General features: G+C 43.5%; 1 protein-coding gene across 4 annotated transcripts in view; it reads left to right on the forward strand.

Moving 5' to 3' along the window:
- Positions 1-22150, forward strand: part of LOC108025875 (zwei Ig domain protein zig-8) — a 163749-nt gene that overhangs the window by 36614 nt on the left and 104985 nt on the right. For 3 of the 4 annotated variants that reach the window (XM_050887230.1, XM_050887240.1, XM_050887242.1), the window contains exon 2: positions 5681-5763. The exons of the other annotated variant lie outside the window; for it this stretch is intronic. The gene's annotated coding sequence lies outside the window, so the exon portion shown is untranslated. The remainder of the gene's footprint in view (positions 1-5680; positions 5764-22150) is intronic. 4 annotated transcript variants of the gene reach the window in all.

Consider the following 22150-nt stretch of genomic DNA (forward strand, 5'->3'; position numbering starts at 1 on the left):
AATGAAAATAATTGTCAGAATGAGGAATGTCATACCTCGCCGAGCTCGTCGTTTAATTTCCAATCCATTGGCATTCAAACCTGAAAAGTTTTAAATTTTTAGAATTTTTCAAAAAATTATGATGCACCCCCTTACAAAATATGTGAAAATTTGTCAAAAAATAAATTATTCTTAAAATTATTCGGATTGGTAGAACATTAAGCAAGCTGCTCAAAACAGTCGGTCTTTTGGCTCTACGACTTGATTTGGCTAAACTACGATTGAAAAACCGGAAGGAAAAATCGTATTTTTGACCAAAATCTGAATATCGTATCTGAAGCCCATTTTTCCCAATAATTATTCAGTTTTTTGGCTGCAAAAATGAAAATAATTGTCAGAATGAGGAATGTCATACCTCGCCGAGCTCGTCGTTTAATTTCCAATCCATTGGCATTAAAACCTAAAAATTTTTAAACTTTCGTATTTTTTGCAAAAAATCATGATGCACCCCATACAAAATATGCGAAAATTTGTCAAAAAATAAATTATTCTTAAAATTATTCGGATTGGTAGAACATTAAGCAAGCTGCTCAAAACAGTCGGTCTTTTGGCTCTACGACTTGATTTGGCTAAACTACGATTGAAAAACCGGAAGGAAAAATCGTATTTTTGACCAAAATCTGAATACCGGAATTGAGGCCCATTTTTCTCCATAAGTTCCGTTTTTTGGCTGCAAAAATGAAAATTATTGTCAGAATGAGGAATGTCATACCTCGTTCAGCTCGTCGCTTGATTTCCAATCTATTGGCATTCAAACCTGAAAAGTTTTAAATTCAAAGTGAAAGTGATGGGGATCGTTAGCATATTTAGTAAGCTGTTCAGAACTGTCGGTCTTTTAGCTGTACGCCCTGATTTGACTAAACTATGATTGAAAAACCATACAAAAATACCACATTTTTTTAGCATTTTTAGCGAGCTGTTCAAAGCTGTCCATCCTTTAGCTGCACGCCTAGTTTTGGCCAAACTACGATTGACTTGGTTCGAGGTGGCTTCATAAATATTCCAGCGCATGGGAATAAATAGAGGAAATCAGTTTTATGAAGCCCTTTAAGAACCCTCTCCCTTCCCGCCAACACCCTTTAAGGCGCGTTCGAACCCGTGGAGCCAGCGTCACCTCCTGATCGGCCGACCCGAGTGACCTCCGGCTGAAATGCGACGGCATTCGAGGGTCGCGTGACGGAGGACGTCGCAGGACATCGCAGGACGTCACAGGACGTCGCAGGATGTGATGTCAGGGAGTCAGCTGCAGGCGCCGTGGCAAGTGATGCGTGTGGTGAATGCTGCAGGACACCCCCGGCACATCCTGGCTGTCCGTTTATTTTTTGCCCGCTTTTCTGTTTTCTGCGTTTATTTTTTTTTGGTTTTGCAAAGCCATCGGGCTGCAGACAGGCCCGCCATCGCTCGTTACAAATCATTTTAATGCGGTTACACACCACCACTGAAAGCGGCCCTCAATCCTGCCTGCCGGCATTCAGCCAGCCATCGGGGCATCCTGGCGCGGCAGGACCGCGACCACGACCAGGAGCAGCAGCAGGAGCGGGAGCGGGAGCAGGAGCAGGAGCAGGAGCAGGACCTCCGTAGCCATCGCCCACAACCGCATCATGTAAATAAAAATTATGAAAAGTTGTCGCGGCAGCGCGTGGCAAAATTCCACATAAGTATGCATTTAAAAATAATTTATGGCAAACGAGAAGGAATGGATCGGCAGGCGGAGGAGGAGCAGGACGAGGAGAGGGGTGGCCGAGGAGCTGCCTTTAAATGGACACAGTCGGCGGGACAAAGTGCGCTTAATGAGGCTCAACGCAACAACATGCCGCAATATGGTGGGCGGAATACGGAGGACGTGCCGTTTAAGCACACACAATGCAGCCGCCCGGCAGCCCGGCAGCCTTAGCGCTTTCCCTCCGCTTATTTTTCACCATTTTCCATTTTCCCTTCATAACTTTCAGCTGAATTTCCAGCACTTAAAGCCCGTTTCGGGGGCGGCGGTTTCCCGGTGGTTCTGGGGCTCTGAATTCTCGCCTCTGCGGTCCATCAGGATCAACGTTTTGGGATTAATTAATGATGCCGAACGTCCATTGGCCGGTGTCCTTGGTCCGCTCAAGCTGCTCCGTGTGCATGAAAAATGCGCATAAAATACGAGCCTTAAATATTTATAAAATCCCACTACACATGCGTTTGCAGTGGCGCTGACTGTCAGTGCAGTTTGCGGCTTTTTAAAAATATGGCCGCCTCTTTAAGCGGCTCTCCGGCATCACAAGTGTTCGTGGGTGTCCCGGGACCCGAGTCCTTTTCGTCCTGCCCCAGAGCGGGCAGCGTAGAAATTACATTACATTTTACAAGCGACATGGGGCGTTCAGGACGCCCAGGACACCGAGGACACTCAGGCCATCCAGGCCAATAACAAACAACTGGGGGCGTTCGCTCCTCGCTAGCCAGCACGGAAATTTAAAATATTAACATAAATTTGTACAATGAGGCAACAATTTTCAGCCAGCCAGGAGGAAGTACAAGGAGCTGCACTGTGTGACAGGGGCGTGGCAGCTCCCTCGGCTCCTTCTGCTCCTTGGCGGCTGTTAAATATTTTGTAATAAGCACAATAAACCAAAAGCGAAACAAGCTCGCAATTTATTCACCAAACTCTCGGCTAGTGCACTGTGTGTGTGGCGGGGCGGGTGCGGTTCCGGATACGCCAGGCTGCCTGATAATGGTTCAATTATTTTTCCGCCCTATTTAACTGCAAGTAAAACGGTCTCTTGCCCTCCCCCCCTCGGACGACTGGTGGTGGCACCATCATTTTGCACAATGGCCAGCCAACCTCAACGCTACCCGGATATGTTGGACAATTTTCCGGCCATAGACGAGAGGAGACACATTTGCCACCTACAATACACGACCCTCGTTGGCTTTGCCAACCGCAAAAATTTGTCACACGTCATATATGGCCGGCCACGCCCCCGCCTTTCTCTCTTTTCAAGGGGCAACGCCCCACCGCCCACGACTGCCGACCGAGTGGAACAAAGCGCCTTATACACACACGTATGCGAGCCCCATTGTCAGCCCGTTAAATGCGACTCAATTGGTTTGCCACTGTTCGCTGAGGTCCCTCAAAGGACATCCCCGACTGACCCTTCAGAAGCAACACGGAAGGTCCCAGCAGATCTACATCCTGCGGGAGGCGCACTGGCCGGGCGTCAACTTCACAACTCGAACTAATTATCGAATTATTAATGATGGTGATGAGCCATTGGAGGCGTCGACGAGGACTGTCAGGAAATAACACGGATAAAAATATGAAATGGAAAAGTCCAACTAAACTAAAAAACTAAACATAATATAAGTAACTTATTGGGATATAACATATCAATAATATATTCGTTATATCACATCATATATGATATCATTTCACTTATCAAATAATATCATATGCTATCATATCACGTTAGATCATATGATGTATCATAAAATATATCATTTCATATCAAATCATGTCATGCAATATCGAATATCATATCATGTATCATACCTTATATCAAATCATATATCATATCATATATCATATCATATATCATACCATATATCATATCATATATCACATCATATATCATATCATATATCATATCATATATCATATTATATATCATATTATATATCATATCATTTATCATATCATTTATCATATCATATATCATATCATATATCATATCATATATCATATCATATATCATATCATATATCATATATCATATCATATATCATATCATATATCATATCATATATCATATCATATATCATATCATATATCATATCATATATCATATCATATATCATATCATATATCATATCATATATCGCATCGTATATCATATCATATATCATATCATATATCATATCATATATCATATCATATATCATATCATATATCACATCATATATCATATCATATATCATATCATATATCATATCATATATCATATCATATATCATATCATATATCTTATCATATATCATATCATATATCATATCACATATCATATCATATAAAATCAGTGCATATACAGAACTTTTATATTCCCCTACACAAGCAATCGAAATATCCAAAGTTATGAATATTAATTCTTGTTCCCCACACTTTCTACTAAATGAGTATGATAGCTCATCCAAAACGAGCGCAATTTCTCATCAATTTTGAGCGGTGCACTTGGTTCCGGGTGCTTGGACAGCGGTGCTGGCCAAATTGCAAATGATTTTCAAAACGCCTAGGCATTTAACATTAATTAACATTAATATAGCCATCCTGCCGCGCCGGCAGCCCCTGCGCCGGCACTCGAGGAGTTGTCCTGCCAGGCCTCAAGAACCTGGGGTCGGCAGGATGCGGACGGGGACGAGGACGGGGACGGGGACTCGAAACTCGAGGCCCTAATAACTCAGTTAAACAGCTTATGGGCAATTTAAGGGCCGCAAAGTGTGGGCCGGGGCCTCAGAAAACCAAACCCCAGATCCGCTGTCGTTTCCTGTGTGCACTTTCGAAATTCTTTGCGGATACAGAAATTTAATTTCCTTTGTAGCGCTTTTATTGCTATTTATTATTATGATTATTATGTAGCACTATAGACATTTTGTCGGCCCCGTGTTTGCCGGACTCCAATCGACTCCGGCCATCCCATCGTTATGACGGTCATAAATTTGTTTGCTCGCCTCGCTCATTGTGCCAGTGGATGGTCCAGGCTGGATGTGGATGTGGATGCGGATGGTGGACGGTGGACGGTCGATGGTGGATGGTGGATGGTCCATGGCGAGAAGGGTTCGATATGCAAACAACAATATTTGCGCAAATTGTTTGGATCCCCGCTCGGGGGGCTGTAAAATTGATGCCCACTGTTGCTTCGCCTGATTATGTTGGGCATTGTGTGTCCAACTGTTTGTAAAACTATAAAGTTTCATGATTTATCTGAATTCGGCACTCGGGCCGTGGAATATTGAAAATTGCTTGCTCCCTCGCTGGCTTTTCGGAGCCCAAAGTGTCTTTAATCTGAAAAAGAAGTGACATACTTTAAGGCGCACTTACTCGCACTTTTTATGTAAGGTGTTTTGTCGGGATATACCTACTTATTTCCAATACCATACAGAAAAGAAAGGTGATCTTGGACTACTTTAATGTAATAAAGATATCTCTTACAAGCTTTATAAGAAGACCCAAAATGGCACTTCTATAGAACTTTATGATTGGAGAACTTAAACTTTTCCTCTAAAAATGAATGATATATATAGTAAACTGAATGAATAAAGTATGGATAAGATTCATCATTTGGAGGTTTAAAGGGAGACATCACTTACCACTAGCATGTAATCCAAGGCAGAATTGAGTTCGTGCTCCGAGGAATTTGTAAGATTTTGTGGGAGATTTTCCAAGTGTGCGTCCTTGCCGGCGGCTAGCAAAGTGGGCGCGTGATTGTGAATCTTTTTGGGGAGTCCCGCCCGAACCCTTGACTCGTGCTCATTCCCTGCCTGCCCGCTGGCACTCTAAATTAAACCGCAAAATATTCGCATATGTATATTCCTGGGCGGCCATTTTGGGATCTCGCAGCTTGGGCCAGGTCATAATTTCTCTTCTCATCTTTACTTTCCCTCCTCCTTGCAGGCCGCCCAAGGACGAGTCCGAGTCCGAGTACCCAAAAAACCGAGCGGCGGAAAAAGTGAAAGCCACAAGAGCCCTGCAGACGGGTAAGTTTCAGACCAACGGGGAGCGGCCTCGGCTCGATAATGAAGTTGAATGTGTTGACAAGTTTATTTGCTTAATTCTTGTTCGGCACGCCATTTTTGAGATTCCAGTGGAGGAGACGACGGCGCCGCTGGGCGCGGGGCTCTGGGGGCCCGTTTCCCAAAAGAGGCCGCCGGGAGTGGCTCAGGTCCAAGTTTTCAGTTCCCAGCTCCCGGCCCCCGGCTGCCAGTTCCCCCGGGGGGCGGCGGCTTAATACACATTCGACGCGGGGCGCGGCCCGCTGACAGGCGCCCTCCATCACAATGATGAGTCGTTGATAAATACGAAACGGGGTTATGTACACGCCGGGCGGGGGCGTCTCCGAAACAAGTTCAATGCGTTGCGAGGGAAGGGTTCTCGGCAGGCCTTCCGCAGGTGGGGCCTTTTTCGTTCAGGGGCTTGGTCCTTGAACTCACTCATTTTACTCTAGTGATTTTACCATCGCAAATAAGTGCTTATTCCTGAAAGTCATGTGAAAGTTTTTAAACCAACCAGCCCCTCGCACTCGCCCACACCCATGTCGGTTGCAGATATGCATATAGCATTGCAGTGCTTAAAGTGTGGAGGGTTCCAAGCACCACAATTCCATGTAGCACAGTTCGGGCTTGCAAATTATTTCCAAAGCCGATTGAACAAACATGGAAAATGTTTATATTTAATTTAGACGTAAATCCACAAACATTGGTTGGAGCGGAGATTGAATCAGTCATGTTGTAACAGGTTTATATAATGATTGATGGTACTTTTGGGTGTATAAAACATTTGCTGGTCAACTGGCGCCCAAACAGGGAACGTAGTTTCATCGTTATGGAAGATTGTGGTTTCTATTAAAATAAATAAAATAGTTATCAATAATATTTCTAAAAATAAAATACGTAGATAGATCTCTATAATATATGCAATAAGTGGCGCCCAAACAGGTAGCACAGTTCAATTCAAACTAATATATTTGGAAACAATGATTAGTAGCATATAAATAAGGTAGCTATATGATATTTAAAATCATATAACCACAACTTTAAGCCCAACCAAGAACAAGATGCAACTGGCAAGTGCAGAAATCAAGGCGCAAAGTGGCGCCCAAACAGCGACCCTTCTCCTAGTTTGCTTTTTCAAGTGCTGCGAATGGCAACCCCGAATCATGGGCCTCCACCCGTCATCCCCAGAATCTAGAAAACCTACTCATAGCCATCCATTGCCTCAGTCCCTCCACTCCGAGCCCGTGGTTGGCTTTGTGCGGCCAATTAGAACGTTTTGACGCCGCCTCGGGTCACTTTGCGTGCCATTTGCTTATTTTGCTTTATGCATTTCATTTCCCAAATTGCGGTCATAATTTTGTAGCCCACGGGCTGCCCTTTGTGGTGGAAAGCTCTGCCTGATTCGCAGTTCGCGTTTGCCGATCTGAAATTGAAAAGCTCTCAATTTCAGTGGACCTAATTACCTGAAAACACAATCAGCGTTATTCCAAACTTTGTTATTCGATTTATGGCTTATCAATCCAAAAAATAACCACATAGCTAGTAATTTGACCTGCAAACTTGAGTTGTAGGGTATCCCAAAGCCGGCTGGCACTTGGCATTTGAGCTCTGCCCTTTTTCGCCGTTTGTTTGTGAAAGTAATAAAATAATTATTAATTATGAACTGGCATAAGCACACATTTACCTACATGAAGGCTCTATTTGCGGCGTGTGTAAATATTTAATTTGAGCATTGTGGGGAATGACCTGGCAATGGGCGCCGAACATGTTCGCTTATCGATTGGGGCGGGGGCGAGGGCCAGGCCCTAGAGGTTAAATCAAAAAACCCGGGCTACGAGAGCAGTGCGTATGGGCATCACGTATTCGGCCCATGTGCCCATGTACATTGTACTGACAAAACGAGCGGTTAAGGGAAGCCGAAAGGCCAATTACTTATGCCGGAGGCAAAGGAAACCAGGGGCGCATTAAGTACATTATGCACTCGGTGCTGCTTCTGCTCCGGCTCCTGCTACTGTTCCTGTCACACAAGCTGCCAGGATCATCTGGGTCCTGCGAGGGCGGACGCAACTGGCAACTGGCAACTGGCAGCTGCATATATTAGCCAAGTTTCGCCCCCGTTCTAGGCCCTCTCGCTCACGTTTTCGTTTCGATTCGTTTGGTCTCGTCGCCGCGCAGTTCGTTACACTCCTTCCTGTGCGAGGCATGTGCTAGGGGGATGGGAGTGTAGGCAGCTAGGGAGCTAGGAGCCCAGGAACCAGCCTGGCCAGAAAACCCGATCCACACCCACATCACCTCGACCGAGGCCAGCCACGCCTCGAAGTTCGCTCAACGGAAACGGAAATAATTTGTCATTTTATTTCTATTTTATGATTATTTATTTTATTCCAACATTCTGCTTCGGCACAAGGATATTTGCTCTGCGCGGGGAGCGGGAGGGTGGACAGCCGCAGGACCTACACACTTGCTCACACATACATTAGCATTAGTTTTTGGCCACGCTAACGGACTTCCGTCAGCCGTCAAGCGTTGCGGGCGACTTGCGTTTCAAGTGCCACAAATTGTTGCATGCTTTGCGGGGCCTGCCCGTTCGCCATGTCCTTTTTGCTGTGGGCTCGGCACAGTGGAGCCCGCTCAGCTAATAACTATATTTCCCCAAAGAACTTTATACAAATCACTTAGGTCTACTTAAGGTATGCCAAGTTACATAAAAAGAAAGTAAAGGTGTCTAAAAGTATGCAATAACTTATTTGGGGTCCTTTATTCCTGCGATTTTATACCGAAAACCGATATTTTTTATACCACTGCATACTAACTTCAATTATGACAGCATACTTATAGATAATTCACAACAACTGACTATAGTAACATTAAAAATTGTAAAAGGAACAGATTAGAGATGTCTAAAAGTATGCCACAATACATTTGGAGTTCGAAATTCCTTTGGATACCTACAGGAAACCGAAGTTTTTTATGACAGCATACTTTTAGACATCTTTTTAACTGACTTTCCAACACTGCTAGTTTCTATACAATATTTACTACTTTCCCAACACTAGGGAATTACATAGAATGCACATTAATGTCTTTCTATCCTTTAACTCAGTTTCGCCTGCCAAATAAAAATCAGAAATTAAATTTATACAAATCATGGATTTTACTTTTCATAGTTCAACCCAATTTATAAGCTTTTACATGCGATTCAAAACTGCGGCATTTAAAAATATAAATCCAATCCACAGCTTACACTCGCCATCTTTGCTTTTTAGCACTTATATTGGCATTTCCATAATACATTGCGTACACAAATAATATTTGCGAACGGCACTCTTAAATTTGCTTTATTTTTTCAGCTGTCAATGCCTGGCTGACCGAAAACGTATTCATATATTTTGTATGTACTTAGCATGGAGATAAATGGAAGCAACGATTTAATCGATTTTTTATTCAGTCTTGACTATCACTCCTGGCCATTTGCGAAAATCATTTATAACGTTTTTCTATATGTAAACATATGATTTTATCCCACTTTTTCTGACATTTTAAGTGATTATATTTAACGACCAATTGAGCTTGCACCGCATGTGCAGTTTTGCAAGTGCAAAGGCGACCTATGAATTGTGCAATTATTGGCGGATTTAACTTGAGGCCAAAGCCACTGTGCCTTGGCTATATCTATGCTGGTGCCGGGCTTATCTGGCACACCACCGCCCCTCCCTTTTCAGGACCTGTCTGCCACTTTTCATAGGCTATCGCTTACTTGCGCATACTTAGTGGGCAGGCGGCAGGCGGCAGTCGCCTTGTTGTTCATGTCACATTCCCGCTTTTTCTGCCTTTTTCTTTTACTTTCTCTGGGCTGTGTTTTGACCACATTGCTGTCGTCGTCGTCGTCGTCGTTGTCCTGTTTGTTGGCTTGTTCAACAATCTCGTGCGTAATTTCCACCCCTCCCTGCGCGCCGAGAGTGTGTTTGTTGTCACTTTATTTATGGGCTCGCTTAGGCCGTCCCCGGTCCGAGGAGTCCGAGCTTCAGCTGTGGTTCAGGTCTAGTTTCGCATCCAGTTACGCAGCCTGAACGCCCCACATCCACAGTCGCGTCCCCTTGCCCAGCCCCGTTCACATCCACTCCACATCCCGATTCTGCTGCTGACCACTGATACAGTGATTTTTCATGCGATGATTAATTAACTACAGTCCGGGCCCGTCTGGCCGGCCTCTTCAGTTCTGGCCATTATTTAGGCCCATAAATATTTAGGCCAGGTCTGGAATAGTGGGCGGCTGCCTAGGTGAGTGGGCGAGATGGCGCGCTGGCGGCGTGTTTAATTTCCACTCGAGCACCTTCAACACGCCGCTGAAAAATGCAAAGCAAATTGAAAAAAAGCATAAAAAAATATGCAAAAAAAAAACCGAGGAAAATACATAACGAAGAGCAAAGCGAATTACTCTTAATGAGTTGGAAAATGCAAACAAAGAGCTGCATAAAGTTGGCTGAAATCGCACAGCCAAAGTCGACTGTTGGCCAGAAGTGTGCTGAATACAAAATGAACGGCTCGGCATTTTTTTTTTCTTTTGGCCCGGAAGCGCGGCCAAAGCGGCCGGATATTACAATACAAAACGAGCGGCCAAAAAGGAATCAAATTAATGCAAACAGTTGAGTGAAAACTATAGGGCCATGTCGGCCGGCAGGGGGACGAGGCCCGAGCCACCAGTGAAGCGACAACTTTGCGTCGACTTTCTGGCACATTGTTTGCATTATATTTGAATATTATTAACAGCAAAACGAGAAAAAAATGGGGAAAACCTCGAGTGGCTGAAGAAATCCTCCGGGCGGTTGTCAAAGGCCAAGGCGGGCCCAGCCTGGAAGTCAAAGGAATCGAGAGGAATGCCGGGCAGCCCCTTGACTCATCCCCTACTTTGATCCCCAGGAATGTCTCCCTCGGACGGGGGAGTGCAATACTCAAAGCTGGCGCAGCGAAATCAGTTCGGCTTTGGCCTTTGCAAGTTCATGCTCGAAGGTGAAAAGACAACACAATGCAGCCACTTCTGGCCCCAGGCCCTCGAGTCCCGACTCGGCATCCCCGCCTCCTTGTGGGCCCGGTTGCGTTGACAAATGCCATTGCCATGGCGCCCTCTGCTGGGCCGCTCATAATGGATGCCTTCATTTCCGCTTCCGAATGCTGTTGCTCCACGGCCCCGACCTCCGTGATCCACAAGTGCGGGCAGAAAAGGCCATTATTAGGTCGTGATTCCCCCACTCAAGATGTAATGCCCGCAAGAATGTCAGCCCTCTGAGCTGCTAGGCGGGCAATAAGTGGAATATTGCAAAAAATATATAATTCCTTAAAACTCAGTTGGTAAATTCCCGGCTGGTGACCCATGAAGCCAATCTAAGGCACACTGGAGTTTTAAGAACTACCTTTTTTAATAAAACGATGGCAAATTGAAACGATTGTTAAAAGATTTACAACCTAGATGTAGTTATTTGAGGGGAACTTTGGGAAACGACGTAAGGGTATTCTAAATTGAAAAATGAAATTGGTCATATGTAGAAAATTAAGCAGTTTTTTTTATATATATCAGGATTTATCTTATATAAGAGGATGTTAAATGCTTGATCAAATTCAAAGTCAGTTCTACATTTTTTTGAAGAAAATGTGATGGTAGTTTTAATATAATAGTATAATCATTATATCAACGATTATCACAAAAGTAACTTCCAACCAAATCCCCAATCAAAATTCAAATCATATAGGGAAAGAAACTCTTTTTAAGTCAAGTGAATAAAAATTGTATTGTTAAAATTAAAGAACATTCACTCCGAAGCACATACAATGTTCTATAAAATGTGTGAATTTAGTGGATTTTTTGGGGAATTTTTCCCCATTTCAAATGTTTTAAATGCTAAAGGCATTTTAAAGGCGCGGAACCTACGTTCTAAAACGCTTTTCCATCGTATGAAGGGAGCTTCAATCAAAGCGCCAGTCACGCCGCTGACCAGCTTGGGTCCTGGCCAGTTCATTTTCGCCGGCCACTTGGGCAGCGCCACAGCCATGAGTTGCCAGATGCCAGATGCCACATGCGGCCGCCGCTCGGCTGTTTAATAAAAAAATTGCTTTCCAGCACACAAACACTCGCATGCGATGCGATGCGATACTTGTCGGCAGTGATGAGGATGCTGGGCTGCAGGACTCTGGGCCTAGGACTCTAGGACGGCAACAGCTGCGGCTGCCATAGCTGAAAGCACTTAATTATGTGCGAACATTTTGTGTAGCATACTTCAAGGCCAGCGCCGAGACAGGGACGGCGGAGGGGGTCCTGGGGGCCAGGGGTCGACAGTCATTTATAATCGCCAGTGCTCATGGCCTGCCACGCCTACCCCAAACCGCCACACACCACCGAAATGTGGCAAGGTCAGACGTACGTCTGCCGCCCTTGGCCCCTCTTGGCCCCCCTTCAGACCATGTAAATCAAAGGCACTTTTTGGTCACTCTATCAGTCAACAGAAATCTGATTGAGTTTTTGTGGGGGAGCTGAGGCTGGCCGCCATGTCAATGCAGCTATTTCTGGGCGCACGGCGGCTTTGAGGCAATTATTCCAGTGTTCTGACTTGCGGGGTGGTCGAAAATGCAAATGGAGGCCAGGCCAATTGGGGTGCGATTTCCGGTCTTTAAAGTGCATTGACAAGTTAAACATTTACCTCAAACCAAGGTTTTCCTATCTTTTCCCTTGTTTCGAGAAGGCTAATAAACCAAAATCTCTAATAAAGGTGTCTAAAAGTATGCAGCAAAAAAGTTTGCATATGTTATTGCGTACTTTTAGGCACGCTTTATGGGTGATTTCAAACCCCTTCTTTGATGTATTCAGGTTTTGTTACTTTAAAACTATCTAGACTTTGCTTAACTCCAGAACCTTTCAATTATGAAGTGCTGAATGTCTTCTCCTTTCCCTTTTCTTACATCTTTGGGTCTTCTCAGAAGTGGACCAGATTTTGTTGACTTAATTTGCGACCTCCTCGCCTGGATCACCAGCTTATCCTGTTGCTCCGGCTTCCCCGAAATCTCTCTTTTTCTGCGACCGAACCCAACCCCATCCCATCCAATCCAATCCAAAACTCTTGGCCACCCTCCCCTCAAACTCCTTGAAAGTGAATCGCTGTCGCGCACATCCCGAAAATTGTGAAGTGCTCTCCGCAGTCGACGCTGTTTATAAACATTTTTATTTGCACATTTGTTTTATGGGGCATTTGCTTTGCTTTCCGGATGATGCACTTGTTCTGGCCGCCGCCTCTCCCTCACTTGCAGTTGTGGGATTCGCTTTTGCTTGTTCGCTTGTTGATGTTGCAACTGCCAAAAAAAGACCAGGCAAAAAGCCAGTGGGGTGCTGCCACGACCCTTGGGTACCTAGTACTCGTGACTGGCAGCTCTAAAAACACGGACTTTACGGCACAAATAAAGGAATTTGATATCCCATAAAGATTATGATGATAGCACGACGGATTTTAGACGAATTCGCTTTCTTAAAGTACCATGTCATTGGTTCAAAAATGTTTTTATAACATTTATTATTATTCTTTTAATTTGGGTTTTGTAGAAAGAGCTTGTGGAGAATCAAAAATGGCTAAAAATTGGGTTTATATAAAATGATATTATATAAAATCATAGGGGTTATAATAAATATAAAGATATTACCTGAAATATCTTATTTTAAAGTAATGAAAGGTAAATATTAGATTATATATCCTAGATTTGATATACGAAGATTATAAATTTTAGTGAGTATCATTTAATCCCAGTTTCAGAACCCCCTTTTATAGATCTACCCAAACACAATATCCCCCGAAATGCCAGTTCCCTGGACTTATAAAGTGGGTGGGTGAGCGATGGCCAAAAACAAGCTGTGCATAACAACAAATGGCAAAGGGCGTGGCAGCGCCATGCCGATGATTGTCGGAGTGCTTTATTCGATTTTGGAGCCCGGCATTGGGATCCGTTGTTTTGCTTTAATTTGCAATGGCGTGGTAAATCGTTCATCATAAATGTCAAGAGATTTTCAGAGCGGATTACGATGGTGCGGAATGGTGTGGTACTGTGCCACAGAGCCACTGTGTGGTGCAACACGGCGGTGGCATGGTGCAGCGGGGCACTAAGTGCATTTGGCCGCCAGTTGTTCTCGTTGTCAGGAGCTTGAAAAAAAGAAGCAGAGGAAAGTAGGAAAAATACCATAACGATATGACAAGGAATCTGCGAACTTTGAGGCAATAGGTGGAGCTTCTCCAAGATGGGAGACCTTTAACCTTTTTACTTGTTGCTCTCGTCCTTCGCCGGACTCCGGGGACGGGATTATGGCCTGTCATGTCCTGCAAACATCCTTTCTGTGTCCTCCTCCGAAACCCTGGCCCCTGCACCCCGTGCCATAGTTCAATTTTAAGCATCACAGACAGCTGAGGCATTTTTGCCTCGCATTCTTTTTGGTTGTTGATGTTGACCATGGCATGTTTGACAATTTCCACTTTCCGCTGCGGCTCCCAACCGGCTGTGACAGTTCTCGGCATTTCTGGCTCTCCGCCTGGCCGTTGGTTGCTGGCTGGCTGGCTGTCCCCCGATCTGTTGTCACCCTAAACACGCTTTAAACAATCAAAACAAACGGCTGGTAGCAACAGCAACGGCAACGGCAACACTAACAGCATCGCCCTGGCACACGACATCGAACACACACTTTCTGCGTTGTCGGTTTTAATAAATCGTCATGTGCATGTATCTCACAGTGCAACAAAAAAAAACCAAGAAAAACACATGCAAAAAATGCAAAACAAACCCTTGACCGTCAGCAGAATGGGGGGCGAAAGCAAAGCTTAGCAAAAGATACTCGGACGGATGGATAGATAGATGGCGAGATTCAATGCATCTCGAAGCGATGGATAGATGGTTTCACCCCCAGCTCGATAGTCTTAAATGGAAAAGAACAAATACGACGTGGATATGCCAGGGAAAGAGAACGGAAATGGAAGGATACTGAAATACTTCACAAGATATGGCACCTCTTTAAGGAAAATTTGCCAGAAGAAGTCTCTAGTGGCAACTATATTTCTTTAAAGTCTTTAATTTTAAGGACTGCTAGGTTGTTATAGCCATAGTTCGATAGTTCGATCTTAAGTTGAAAGGAACAAATACAGAGAGAATATGTCAAGGGAAGAGAACGAGAATGAAAGTATAATAAAATAATTCAAAAGATATGGCATCCCTGTAAAATAATTTGAATGGGATTCTTAAACCTTTTTAAATGAATTGAAATATTTTTCAGTTAGATGATTTTATAGCAGCTGCCTTGAAACGAAACCTAAGCACAAACGACTTTAACAACCACTTTAGAACACGTTCATTCGAATTGGTTTCCGTTTCCGTTTCCGGCTGCGGCTGTGGCTAAGCAGCAATGGCAGGGGATATTTGGAAATATTTATGTGGCAACTATAAAAAAACATCCAATTCACTCCGAGCCCCTCGACTTAACCCGCCCGATTACCACTTTCACCCCACTCCCACTGCCATTGGATTCCGTGCGTGATATTTGCGGCCTTTGGCGGCTTTGGCGTCTGTTCTTTTCGTTTCTTGGGCCCCGTGGCCTTTGCCGTAATTCAACTAATAAAATATTTACGATTCCCGCTTCTGGGACCCGCTCAAAGCGTAAGTAGTGTGAACAAAGGGCCACACAAGACCAGGGAAAAAAGGGAAAAATGAAGCCAAAGTTAAACAATCGACGCATTCGTGTTTATTTTTACTTTCAATTTTCCGTGGCCCCTATTTCTGTTTATTCATTTTGATACAAGTAATACCGTAGTCTGGGTGGTAATACTAGATGGTGACGTTCTCGGTGAACTGATTCTTACTGGCTTATTCACATTATCCTAGGTATCTGGCTGTATAGTTGTATATAAAAGATGGGTACTTTTTTGCTGAGAGGTAAGGGTAAAGCAAAATCGATTTGAATTCTAAATAAAATATAAATAAAATAATAATAATAATAAATAAAATACAAATTCGGGAATAATTTATAAACGTGAACTAAGAAAGGACATAACCAAATTCCTAGTATTTCAATCAAACATGTAATAAGTTCGGTATTTTTGGTATTGAAAAAGGATCTTAGTCTATCTTATTTTTAATATTTTAATGATGGAATCCAGTTCCTATTAAAAATTGCGCCAGGGTATGAAAGCCTTCGTTAGCCTGCTTGTTTCTGTTTTTTTGTTCGCTTGCCCGTTGCCGTTTAATAATTATCAACGCATTAGTGGGCGTTTCTCTTGTCCTCTTTCGCCGCTTTCCCCGCTTTCACCCGCTTTCACCCGCTTTCGCCCGCTTTCTCCCTCCTAGCTCCGATTCACCGGCCTTCTACACTCCTTTTGGCATTCTGGTCCAGGTTGGCAGCCTCAGGAAATGCTCTTGCCGCTTAATTATTCACGTTTTGGCTTGTAATTTCCCGAATGAAAAGGGGGTGGCTCAAATGAGGGGGTGGTGCGGCGGTGGCGGCGGTGGTGTCGGTGGTGGCCTGACACTTGTTGGCCGCCGCTGTGGTTAGGCGGCGATTAAAGAAGGAAGCTGGGAGCCGGAGGCCAGAGGCAGCCGCCAGCATATTTAATTAAATTCTAAACTCAGCACAAAATGCAGTCGAGATGGTGGGAGAGATGTAGAAGTACGGAGAAAAAAACCCAGGAAATAGGAGAAAGGAAAAAAATATAAAAAGATGATAGAGACGGCACACAATCAGGGGAAACTTAGCAAAGGGCAAATACGGGGAGTCCCACGACCACTGTGCATGTAATCTATTTGCATGTGTATGTGTATCCAGCAGCTTTTGTTCGTTACCTTCTCGCCATTTCCGGTTCCCTTCCACCAGCGCCTGGAATTATGCAGCGAAATATTCAACAAACATTTTCACTTCATTTCGCGGGGGCATCGTTAGCAGCTGCCACGCCCCTCCCGCCCATTGTGCTGCAACTGATTTTAATTACATTTAATGCGAGACACTTTTTTTGTGCTCCTCCTGCTTTTTTTCTACGCCAACCGGCCACCTGCTGACTACAAATTTTTATTAATGTTAAACGCTAGTTATGCCGCTGCCACGCCCCCTTCCGCAATCAACCGCCCACCAGATGGGCGCGAGTGTCCTTGTCCCTCGTTTTTGCATATTCATGGCAGTTGGGCGGATGGACTCCGTGCTCCATGTTTGTTTGCTCATCAGGCGAAGACAACTGTCAGTGGAAAGTGGCAGAAGGCAGAAGGCAGTGGGCAGAAGCCAGAGGGAGACAGCAGAGTCGGGGAAGAGGGAGAGGGGGAAACAAGTGTTGCCTGGCAAAATGGTGGGGTAATTGCTAAGTAAAGTTTAACTGAAAGTTGTAAACAGTGGCGCAGTGGAAACTTTGCAGCGAGTTGATTCCCCCGAAAGTATGCAACATTGATTGAAACAATTAAAGTAATCCCTAATCGACAGGACTGGTTTATCCTTTGGCAGGTAGTTAAGGCTCACTTGCTGGCTGCGTGGGGTTGCACTCCAAAAAAAACCACGTGTTTTGAAAGCGCCGAAAATGGCACCTAAAAGTATGCAGCTGAAAACGACACATATATTTTTGCAGTCTTGTTGGCACTATTAAATTATTTCAAATTTGTTATATTAATATAAATAACATACTATTGCTTAGTTTTATACACTATAAAAATGATTACAAATTCCCTATGATATAAGTCGAACGTCTGTATTTATATAATGTAAAATAATGACATAAAATAATTTGTTGCATACTTTTCGACTTTTTAAAACATTTTCTCTAACATTTTTTCTTCTTTAAATATTTTTGATGCATTTTCCCCTTTTTCTCTCTGTGAGTCGGATGCATTCAATTTGCTTTCGCTCTGCGGCGGCCGTTCATTACATTGATTCCCAGCACAGATTCTGAAGCGAGCCCCCCGACTTCGTGCCTTATTTTTGCGCTTTTTGTCCATTTAATGGCATTTGTAGCTCGCTGTTTTCGCAAATTATTGCCGCCAATGCACACACACGAACGAGTTGCTGGGGAATTTAATGCAAAATAATTATGCGCCGGACGAATCCAATGCTCATCCAATGCTGGGCCAATTTTCAATTTGATTTGCATGTTCGGCGGCCAGTGGACAAACCCATTGGGATTCGCAGCTCGAATCAGAATCAGAGTCCGCAACATTCGCAGTCATTACGACCACGTTGAAAACTGGCTTTCGTTTGCGTTTATTTATTGTAAGTTTTGTGTGCGTTTCTGCCGGCTTAACGGAGTCGCGGATTAATGATGTTGTCAGGCCGCACTAATGTGCCTTTCATTCTCCCACTTGTTCCAGACCCTCTAGGTGAAATAGGGATTTTAAAGTCAAGGTTTTTAAATTGGCTGTAAACACACACACCTTTAAAGGAGTTAATCAGAATTGGCTTTTTAATTGAAGGATGCATTTCCATATTCACTGCAATTAATTGAGTTCACTTGAAATTAAGCTTGTGCAGGGCCCAAAGTAAAAACAAATAGACTTTCGCAAATATTTACCGAAAGTGTTATTAAAGGCGGAACGGATTACACTGTTCTGCAAAATCGAAATTTGGGGTGTGCGATGAAATTATAGAAGGAAAGCGTGTATGGTTTGTGCTCAATCCTGAAGAATTCGCGTTTATTTCTTGTGCTCTGAAGTATACACATATTTAATGCAATTAGACAGATAGTATGTTTTTAAGATATGATATGCGATGTTAGGAATCTATTTTTAAAGGAATAAATTAATTGATAAAAAATATCGAATGTGATTAATCCTAATCCTGCAGTCGGTCTTTTGGTTGTACGCCTTGAATTGGCCAAACTACGATTGAAAAACAGCACAAAAATGTGCTTTTTAGACAAAAATCTGAAATCCAAAAAATTGTGAGACACCCCCTTGAAAAAAATGGAAAAATGGGTCAAAAAATAAATATATTTTTAAGTGATGCAGATCGATAGGAAATTAAGCCAGCTTTCCGACACAGTCGGTCTTTTGGTTGTACGCCTTGAATTGGCCAAACTACGATTGAAAAACAGCACAAAAATGTGTTTTTTGGACAAAAATCTGCAATCCAAAAAATTGTGAGACACCCCCTTGAAAAAAATGGAAAAATGGGTCAAAAAATAAATTTCTTTTTAAGTGATGCAGATCGATAGGAAATTAAGCCAGCTTTCCAAAACAGTCAGTCTTTTGATTGTACGCCTTGAATTGGCCAAACTTCGCGAATGTATAATGCAATTGATCAGATAGGACATTTTTTAATACGGTGAGGAATGTGCATATAGTATGTGCTTAATCCTGAAGAATTCTCGTTTCTTTCTTTTGTTTTCAAGATTATATGGTGCAGTTTAATAGGAAGGACCTATAAAAGTAATCGAATATTGTGTTGTGATACCATCGAGCAACGATTAAAGAAAACTGAAGGTAAAACCATACACTTTCCTGTGGAAGGACAAAGGACGAAGGGCCGAAGGAGGCTCCGAGCGACATGTGAGTTGCAGTTGCGTGTGGCGACAGGCCACGCCCCCTCGGACAGCCGCCGCCCCCTTGGCGTGTGCGTGATTGGAAATGAGTTCGAATTAAATCGCGGGCGGCAATTAAATGAAATGAAATTTCCTTCTCAAAAGTCGCTCGCCCACAAAAGCGTGCTGCACTGTTTAAACCGAGCACACGCAACACACCCCCAGATACACACACACACAGGCAGGGGGAGGAAAAGGAAGAGGAGGAGAAGGAGCAGATAAACTGAAATCAATGACAAAAAATACAGCGCTATCTGCCCATGTGTGCGTGGGAGGGTGTGGGTGTGCGGGGTGTGTGGGGTGTGCGGAGGTGTGTGAGAGTATGGGTGCAGCCAAACGAAGACACGAAAAAAGCAGCGAAGGATTCGAATGAGCAAGGCGCACGGCAATAGCGCAGGGCTTCACTGACAAAAAAGGCTGCTTAAAATGAAAATGTATATATTTTAGTAATTTTAATTTATTGTTTAAATTATTTCAAAATGTAATTCTTCTCACTTTTTATTTAAACTGAAAAAAGATAAGTTCTAACGTGTTATAAGGGTCATTCAATAAAAAAATATGTTTTTAAACATATTAAATATTTGTTTTTAAACGTATTATTTTTTTTGTAAGGACATGTAATGATTTCTGTATATTTTTATGGAAAATATCTTATTAAAAATTAAAAAACAAATGTTTTAGTCGTTCTTCATCAAATATTAAGTTTAATATTATATGTATGTTTATTTTAGTAATAGTGTGAGCAACCTCTTAAAAGATTGGACAAAGTGACCATGTGCCTGATATATTTCCTAACGCCTAATTGAAAAATGTTTGTATTAAAATATTTTAAAACACCATACAATTATTTTACGTAAGGAATGGAATGATGTAACTTTGTGTTATTTAAACCTGTTATTTTGGCTCAGTGTGCCTGAGGTGTGGGCTGGCTGGGCTGGCTCGAAGCCACCATCGATTGCTTTTGTTTTCGCAGCTCGTGCCGCTGTTGCCGTTGCCGCCGCCGTTGCTGTCGTGGTGTTGCTGTAGTTATTGGTATCTGGTTGCCGTGTTAATCTGCTTCCTTCCGCTATATTTGCGCGGCATATTTACGCGACGCCGCTGTCGGCGCAGCAGCTGGCGCTGATAAGTGCAGCAGCCGTGACAACGCGGTGCGAGGGCAGCGCCAACGTGCTGACAACAACAAAATCAACAAACAGGCGCTCGAAGGATGCGCAGGAGGAGCCACCCGGCAACTCCCACCAGCGCTCTTCCTCCGCCAGGAAGGCTTTTTATCCGTGTTGTTATCCCTTCGCCGGGTGGGGGGAGTGGTAAAAAAGCGCCAGCCAGGCAACAAGCCAGCAAGGACCCGCTTATCCTGCCAGTCAGACGGTGAGCTGTTTAATTAAACATTAGGCTGGCAACTCGCAGGCTGACTGCCGCCGCTCACCACGGCGTATGAGCGATGCGGAATGCCAGTAGCTGCGGTGGCGGGGCGTTCAAACGGCAAATAGCGCAGATACCAGCACCTTACGGCGGGTATTTTATTCCGGAATCGAATCTGCCGGCGGGCCACAGCTGATTAAGTTCCCCGCGGCAGGTGATGGCAGTGCAGGTGCATTAGAGACATGCAGGGGAGGAATAGCACAGCAATCCATCGGTTATAATAGCAGTTCGAATGGGGTTTCATTGCTCTGAGGGAGGGTTACCTGAGAAAGTAGTTCTGCAGTCCAGTAATTTAAGCATGGGAACTGTATTTCAAAGTATCATGCTTCTAGAGGGAATTTTTATTATGACTCCTAAAGGGTTTTTTAGCAGAGGTATTTTAGCCTTGGTCTAAAAACTAGTTTATAAGCTAGGATTATGAACATGTTTGTGATTAGATTTATACCAATGATTATCATTATAATATACCATTTTTTATGATTGATAGCATTTATAGGAAAACTAAGCTGGGCGAAGTCCACACTTCTTTAGTGCATAAACAACAATTATATATCTCTTTAAAAACCTTGTAAAAATAGCACACTCTTTCTAAAAATATTTTCTATTGATAGCTATTTTATTATTTGTGATATTCTAAATTAAAAACTAAATACTTTATTATAAAAATTCGAGTTAAATACCTTTTATTTATAAAGAACTATTTTTCAAAATGATATTTAAATAGAAGCCTAGTTTATTTGGTGTCATATTTTTAAGATGATGGAGAAATGGACTTAAGAATAAAACATTTCATAAAAAATACTATCCTATCTATTTATTGACATATGTAATATAATGTTTTGAAAGCCTAAGTTCCCTTTTCAGGAGCCCTAATGGAAAACCCTTAACAAAATTAAATTTAAAAACGGCAAATTACATTCGTGCCGAGTGCGCCAATTCCTTGGCGGATCATAATCCTTGGCCGCCGCGCCCAAGTGCCTGGGTAATGGGATATCTGGCAAGTGAATTGGGAATCTCATTTGCTTGTTATTCATTGGGGCAACTGAAACCGCTGGCGGCTAACCAAATTAGTCGCAGCTCATCAATTTCCGTCATTAACTTGAAGTGGGATCACGGCTTCGTGGCCCGGCGGGTGGGCCAAGGACGGCACTGTCAAGGCCGTTTGGAGGCTGCGGTGCGGCGGTGCCTCTGGCACTATGACATGAGCACTTGTGACAATACGCCCAGCCGCCGATACGTATTATGTGTGTATATATTTGGGCATCACCCCCACACATTTGGCTGCATTATTCATGCCGAGGGCCCTGCGCTTTCCATTGTTGCTGCTCATTTGGGCCGCAGATACACGGCAGCACACACAGATACTAAATACATGCGTGCGGTGT

This window comes from Drosophila biarmipes, chromosome X (genome assembly GCF_025231255.1).
Source record: "Drosophila biarmipes strain raj3 chromosome X, RU_DBia_V1.1, whole genome shotgun sequence".
In the NCBI taxonomy this organism is placed as follows: domain Eukaryota; kingdom Metazoa; phylum Arthropoda; class Insecta; order Diptera; family Drosophilidae; genus Drosophila; species Drosophila biarmipes.